The following is a 6,211-nucleotide window of genomic DNA, read 5'->3' as shown; positions in this document are numbered from 1 at the left end:
AGAGATCCGCCTGCCTCTGCCTCCATAGTGCTGGGATTACAGGCGTGCGCCACCACCGCCCGGCCTAAGATTTTAAAAAAAAAAAAAAAAAAAAAGGTTAAGAGTGTTATCATATGCCCAAGGCTGGACATGACAGCACACGTCTATAATCCTAAAATTTGAGACTCTGGGGAAGGAGAGTTAAGAATCTAACAGTGGTGGGCACACCTTTAATCCCAGCACTCAGGAGGCAGAGGCAGGCAGATCACTGCAAGTGCATGCCCCACACACAGACACAGTAAGTAGTTCTCTTAAAAATAAATAAAAGTTAACTTCTTCACAGATTTCCAAATTTTATTCATAGGAGCCAAAATTAGGGAGCACTTTAAATGCTCATCAAGTGACAATGGATCAATTAAAAACAAAATGTGATATATTTGTAAAACAGAGCATCAGTGAGCCATTACAAAGAGTAGAATATAAATAAGCATTAGAACCAGTGAATAGAAACCAAGAAAGGCCACCAATCTATCATTTATAAAAAATTTAAGTGGACAGAAAGTGAGCCATCCGCATGGCTTAAAGGTGGAGAAGCAAAGGGAGCGGCCGCTAATGGAGGCATAATAGACTGCTAATGGTCATACCTGGAAAGGAGGTGTTTACTTGTGGAGAAGCTGTGTCCTGCTCTAAGTCACAACAAGACAGAAAACAGTGGCTTCCAGGCCACACATTGGCCTGGGTGACTCCATTTTACAAGCCAAATTTTGTCCATTTTGAGTGCGGACACAGAGGCAAATTGACTCTGTTCCTCATTGTACACACTGTGCATAGACACTGCTATCTGTCCAGCACCACCCATGGCACAAGACTGAAAATCAACTTTTTCTTTAACGTAAAAAAGCACCTCTATAAACATAAGAGTACATGGGCATATTAACCTTTATCAGACAGAAACAAGCCAAAACTTTACCAAAGATATCAGTCTGAGGAAGGGTGTTACACCTTTATCCGGGCATCCTAACACTGAGCAACAGCCTCAACAACCTGTCATGTGTGTATAAAGGGTCCCACAGGCAAAGGAATCTGGACTGTCTCTGAGGATTAAGCTAAATCCCCACTGATGACATGGCCCACTCAAATTATCGTCTGCCCAGATCTAGCCCCACAACCTCACCTCGACTGCCTCCGTGGTTCCACACATCACCTCTGCAGCTCAACTCAACCCTGAGGCCTGGGATCAACTCTGACCCTGCAGCCCTGCTTTGTTTGGCTCCTACTGCTCTACATCTGCTTCAGCCTCCACCTCTGCCTCCAGGAAGGCCTCTGAGAACTGCCTGAACTCCCTGCACCTCCTTTACCACATTCTGTGATGATGTGTGTGTTAGTGTGGGTTCCAGTATGTGGTCATCACTGCACAGTACGCAGAGTGATTGGAGTAATTAAGATTGGGATCAAAGAACCTGGGTTTGCAACAGCTGGCTCAGGCAAATATAACTTTACAAATTAGAGGCAACAAAAACTTGTGAATCTTTTTTTTCTTTCTTTTTGATTTTCTGTTTGTTGGTTTTTGAGAGAAGGCAGCAATGTACCCCCCTGAAGGCCTTGAAGAGTTATCAACAATGGCCTTGAATTTCTGTTACTCCTGCCTGACTCTACCTCCAGAATTCTGGAATTATCACACCCAATTATGCAGTCCTTGAAGTCTAACCCAGAGTTTGTAGCCTGTAGGCAAATAAACACTCAAACAACAAAGTAATATGCCAATGCACTCCCTAATAATAAATAAATAAATTCTAACATTGTAGAAAGATACAAACGTTCTATGTATGAGCATAACATACTCTTGACATCAGTGATTAAGAGCTGAGCATGGTAGCTTTAATCCCAGCACGCAGAGATAATACGTAAGAGGAAATAGAAGCTGAACACCCACCTTTAATCCCAGCACTCAGGGAGGCAGAGGCAGGCGGATCTATCTTTATGAGTTTGAGGCCAGCCTGGTCTCCAAGAGCTAGTTCCAGGACAGGCTCCAAAGCTACAGAGAAACCCTGTCTCAAAAAAAAAAAAAAAAAAAAAAAAAAAAAAAAAAAATTCCAATAATAAAGAATATTCATAAAAGAACAAAAAAAATCGTCTCTAACAAAACTGTACTGGTACCTTAAGCTGGATGTAACTGTTTTGAAAAGGAGTCTTTTTCTGTTTTGAAAAGTATGAAAAGCCTGAAAATACACAATACTGTTGGTATCATTTCTCCAGAAACTACATATGACCTAGTCTACACAGATTGTTAACAGTATCCCAGATACACTTCTAAAGAGAACTGAGAAATCCTGTCTTCTCTAGTATCCTCCATATTTGAACTTGCATTATTAAATACTAGGCACTGAAAAGAGACTTTATTTGACCATTTCTGAGACCAAGATAGATGCAAATTCACTAGTCATCAAAATAAAACCTAATTTTTTTTTTTACTTCAGGGACTTTCTAGGTACAAATTTATGGTATAAATCTTGATCTTGGCCGGGCGAAGGTGGCGCAAGCCTTTAGTCCCAGCACTCGGGAGGCAGAGGCAGGTGGATCTCTGTGAGTTCGAGACCAGCCTGGTCTACAGAGCTAGTTCCAGGACAGGCTCCAACGCCACAGAGAAACCCTGTCTCAAAAAAAACAACAACAACAAAAAAAAAATTCTTGACCTTGACCTCATATATATTTATTATATTACATTATACATTATTATATTTATATTATATGTAGTATATGCATGGATATATATGATACAATGTGTATATATAATGCACATATATGTATATTATACTATTTTTAAATTTTCCTATCACTTGTGATGACATGCTTTTTAATTAAATAATTTAGAAAAGTATCATGTGTCCTGTTTAATCTTTCCAAGGCAGTGTAGGAGAAGATAGTCAAGAAATCACCTATCTGATAATAAAATATGTCTTTACAGAAGAAATCCAGCCTGTAAGCTATTGCAATTGATAATAGAGAACCATGCTGTTAGCTGGCCACAGTGGCTCTTCAGAGAGGCATTGGCAGGAGGATGGCTGCAAGTTTAAGGCCAGCCTGGCCTACATAAAGGGCTGTAGGCCAACCAGGAACATGAGATGAGAAGCTCTCGTTTTAAAAAATAAAACACAGTATTTTGTGGTTTTAGTGTCATGACACTGAGATTGCAATGCTTCATTAAATGAGTTCCAAACAAATTTAAATTCATCTTTGAACCAGTAATTCTACTTCCGGGCACACTTTCTACCTAAATTTTAAACAGAAAAAGCTTAGTCTTTCTTAGGTTGGTTTATGTTGTTGATGATAATTTGTTTTGCTTTGTGAGACTGGGTGTCCTGTAGCCAAGGCTAACCTAAAATTCCTGCTCCTCCTCCCTCCGCTCCCAAGTTCTAGGAATTCCAGCATGTGACGCCACTCCTGGTTAGCTTTACATATCCATGCTATGCTTAATATATGATAATATGGAATTTTAAGAACATATGTGCAACCTAAAAGTTCAACAGAAAGGAATGGTTATAACTAACATTATTTGTGGCAAATTGATTTTCAAGATGGATTCCTAAACCAGTTAGTGGGAAAAGGAAAGTCACCAAAGGTGATGAAAAATATACAGCCAGAAGGCAAAAAGTAAAGGTGCACTCCCCTCTGCTACTATATGCCAAATTTAAGTACATCAGAAACAAAAGTCGAAACTACAAAAACATTTAGAGTTACCAGAAGTTGTACAGGGGTAAATATTTGTGACTCTAGAATCATCAACGTTTTTTGTTGTGGTGGTGGTTTTTGATTGTTAGGTTTTAAAGACAGGGTCTCTCTATCTGAAGCACTATTATGTAGCTCTGGCCTGTTAATAACAGGCACACATGTGGTGCATGGACATAATAATAAAGATAAATCTGGTTGAACATTAGACAATTCTCCAAAACTATATAAGAATCAAAAAGTACATAGAAAGATGATTAAGATTACTAACCATAAAAATCAAAACGAGATACCACTAAGATGCATATAAGCAGAACAGGTGTTTGCCAGGCATTAGAGAAGCAGGCCTTCCTAATCTGTGGGATTCAATATGCTGGAGCCACTTCAGAAAGATCTGCTCAGTCAGTTCTCAAAACACAAGACCACATCCTAAAAACAATATCCACACAGAAAGTCAGAGGATGTTTAGAATTATTCCAAACAGCCCAAAATACAAAACAATACAACTGCATATCCATAAAAAGGAGTGAGTTATGTGTAGGTCAGTGGTAGAATTCTTACCTAGCATCCCCAGAAAAACAGGGAAAAATAAATAAAAAGGAATGAACGTATTGTTGCATAGACATGGACAAACCCTGAAAACATTACCCTTTCAGAGACTAGACACAGAAGGACACCTGTTACATGATTCTATTTACTTAAAATATACGAAACAGGAAGATGCACACTGAACCACGGATCAGAAGTTGGGGAGGGGGACCGTTGGAGGAGGGTTAACTATATTGGGTACAAGATTTCTGGTGAAGCTGATAAAAAAGTTCTGGAACTAAACGGCAATACTACAAAACTTTTGAAAACCTTAAACACACACACAAAGAGAGAGAGACTTAATGTAAAAGAATGGACTTTGTACTGCCTTGGTTACACCCCAATACGAAAAAAGCATAACCAGGGCTGGAAAGATGGCTCACCAGTAAAGAGCACTTGCTTCTCTTGCAGAGGATTTGAGTTGTTCCTAGCACCACATGCTAGCTTATAACCATTCATGATTCCAGCTCCAGGAAAATTAAATGCCCTCTTCTGGCCTCCACGGATACACACGTGGTGCACAGACAGACATTATGATGCATGCATTCACACGTAAAATAAAAAAAAAAAGACAAAGACAAAGCATAACCAATCTATCCATGCTCCACGCAGTGAGTACAACATACACAAACTACATTTTTTTAGTTTGAACTGCAGGCTCACACACTTGCAGGTCATAGCCTAAAACACCTAAGAAATGAGAAAGAACAAAATCCTTAGCAGTTATGCTAATCTCTAACTATTTCTGCATTTCCCAAACGTTTTCTAATAACCACTGCTCTCTGAAGTCGTGAGAGGAAAACGGTTTATTTACAACAAACAGAAAGGGAAATTATTAAACGCCCAAGTGTGTGAGTTAAATGTCCTTAGCTTATTTTTCAAGGATCTTAGTCCAATGGCCCCCAGTGAAGCTTTCTTTTCTCTCCCTAGCAGAATCAGGTTGAACTCGGAATCTCCATGCCTCTACTTCAAAACACCTCCAGCTACTGTTTTCGCCCGCCTCTCCAGCTGCCTCATCTACTCCGTCCTAGCCTCCGATGCCTCAGCCCTGGATGCTAACATCCCTCGGGACTCTAACCGGGACTCTAACCGGGCCTCTAAGACATTGCGGGAAATTCTGGCCCCACCGCGACACCGGTATGGGGCACATCGCCGGTCCTGTGCGGACCCGGGGACCGCGAGTTCCCTGCAGCCTGTGACTGCACAGCGTGCGAAGCGCTACGAAAAGTCCGCAGCCAAGGAAACTGGCGGGCCCCACGCGTGACCGTGACTCGGGGCCTGGAACTCCGTGGGCCCCTGCCCCAGGACAGGCAGGTGGCGCCGTGGGCGCCGTCCCGTGCGGTCGGGAGAGGACGCCGCTCGGGCCTGCGGGGCCACACGGAGACCGAGGCTAGGCGGCGGTGGCGACGCGGACAGCGTGAGAACGAGGGACACTCACCCGCGTCAGCGCAGAGCACTCCTTACACCGGAAGTAATCGCTCGCCCGTTGCCAGGGTGAGGAAGCGGGAGTGGCGTGAAGCCTTTCCATTGGCTGAGGGTGCACACGAGGCCGGAAACAGACGCCCTATGTCTCTAAGCCTGTGTTTCTGCCATCTATCCGGTAACGGGTTCTTTGGCTTCAAAGCAGAGGCACATAGGTCTGTCTGCGGCTTCTGATATGTTTTTTACTTATTTATTTATTGATATATTTGGTTTGTTTGTTGTCGTAACTGTGCAGTCACCGTTACCCATCTCGCCTTCACTTTGCTCTGTAATTAATTTGCACGGTGTGTCTGCCTCTTACCCACGTGGTTAGCTGGCTAGCGCAGTTGCACGAAATGGAAATAGTGGCCATCATTGATTAAGGCGTTGCTAAAGAACCCTTCTTCCCTCATCCTTGCAACCCGACACCTATGGAAAACAAGGATTCTATCTGGGT

At 42.3% G+C, this 6,211-nt stretch overlaps 1 protein-coding gene across 6 annotated transcripts in view; it reads right to left on the bottom strand.

The window, feature by feature from the left end:
• Positions 1–5,760, bottom strand: part of Tasp1 (taspase 1) — a 221,528-nt gene extending 215,768 nt beyond the window's left edge. For 3 of the 6 annotated variants that reach the window (XR_003378538.1, XM_026788511.1, XM_026788509.1), the window contains exon 1: positions 3,977–4,787. The gene's annotated coding sequence lies outside the window, so the exon portion shown is untranslated. Of the gene's footprint in view, positions 1–3,976; positions 4,788–5,731 lie in introns of those variants that run through there. The other 3 variants (XM_026788510.1, XM_026788512.1, XM_005365529.3) reach the window with 3 other exon arrangements.
• Between the last annotated feature and the right edge of the window lie 451 nt (positions 5,761–6,211).

Source organism: Microtus ochrogaster, unplaced genomic scaffold (genome assembly GCF_000317375.1).
Source record: "Microtus ochrogaster isolate Prairie Vole_2 unplaced genomic scaffold, MicOch1.0 UNK3, whole genome shotgun sequence".
NCBI lineage: Eukaryota > Metazoa > Chordata > Mammalia > Rodentia > Cricetidae > Microtus > Microtus ochrogaster.
The sequence above is the reverse complement of the archived record's forward strand: the minus strand, read 5'-3'. Positions and strand labels throughout refer to the sequence as shown.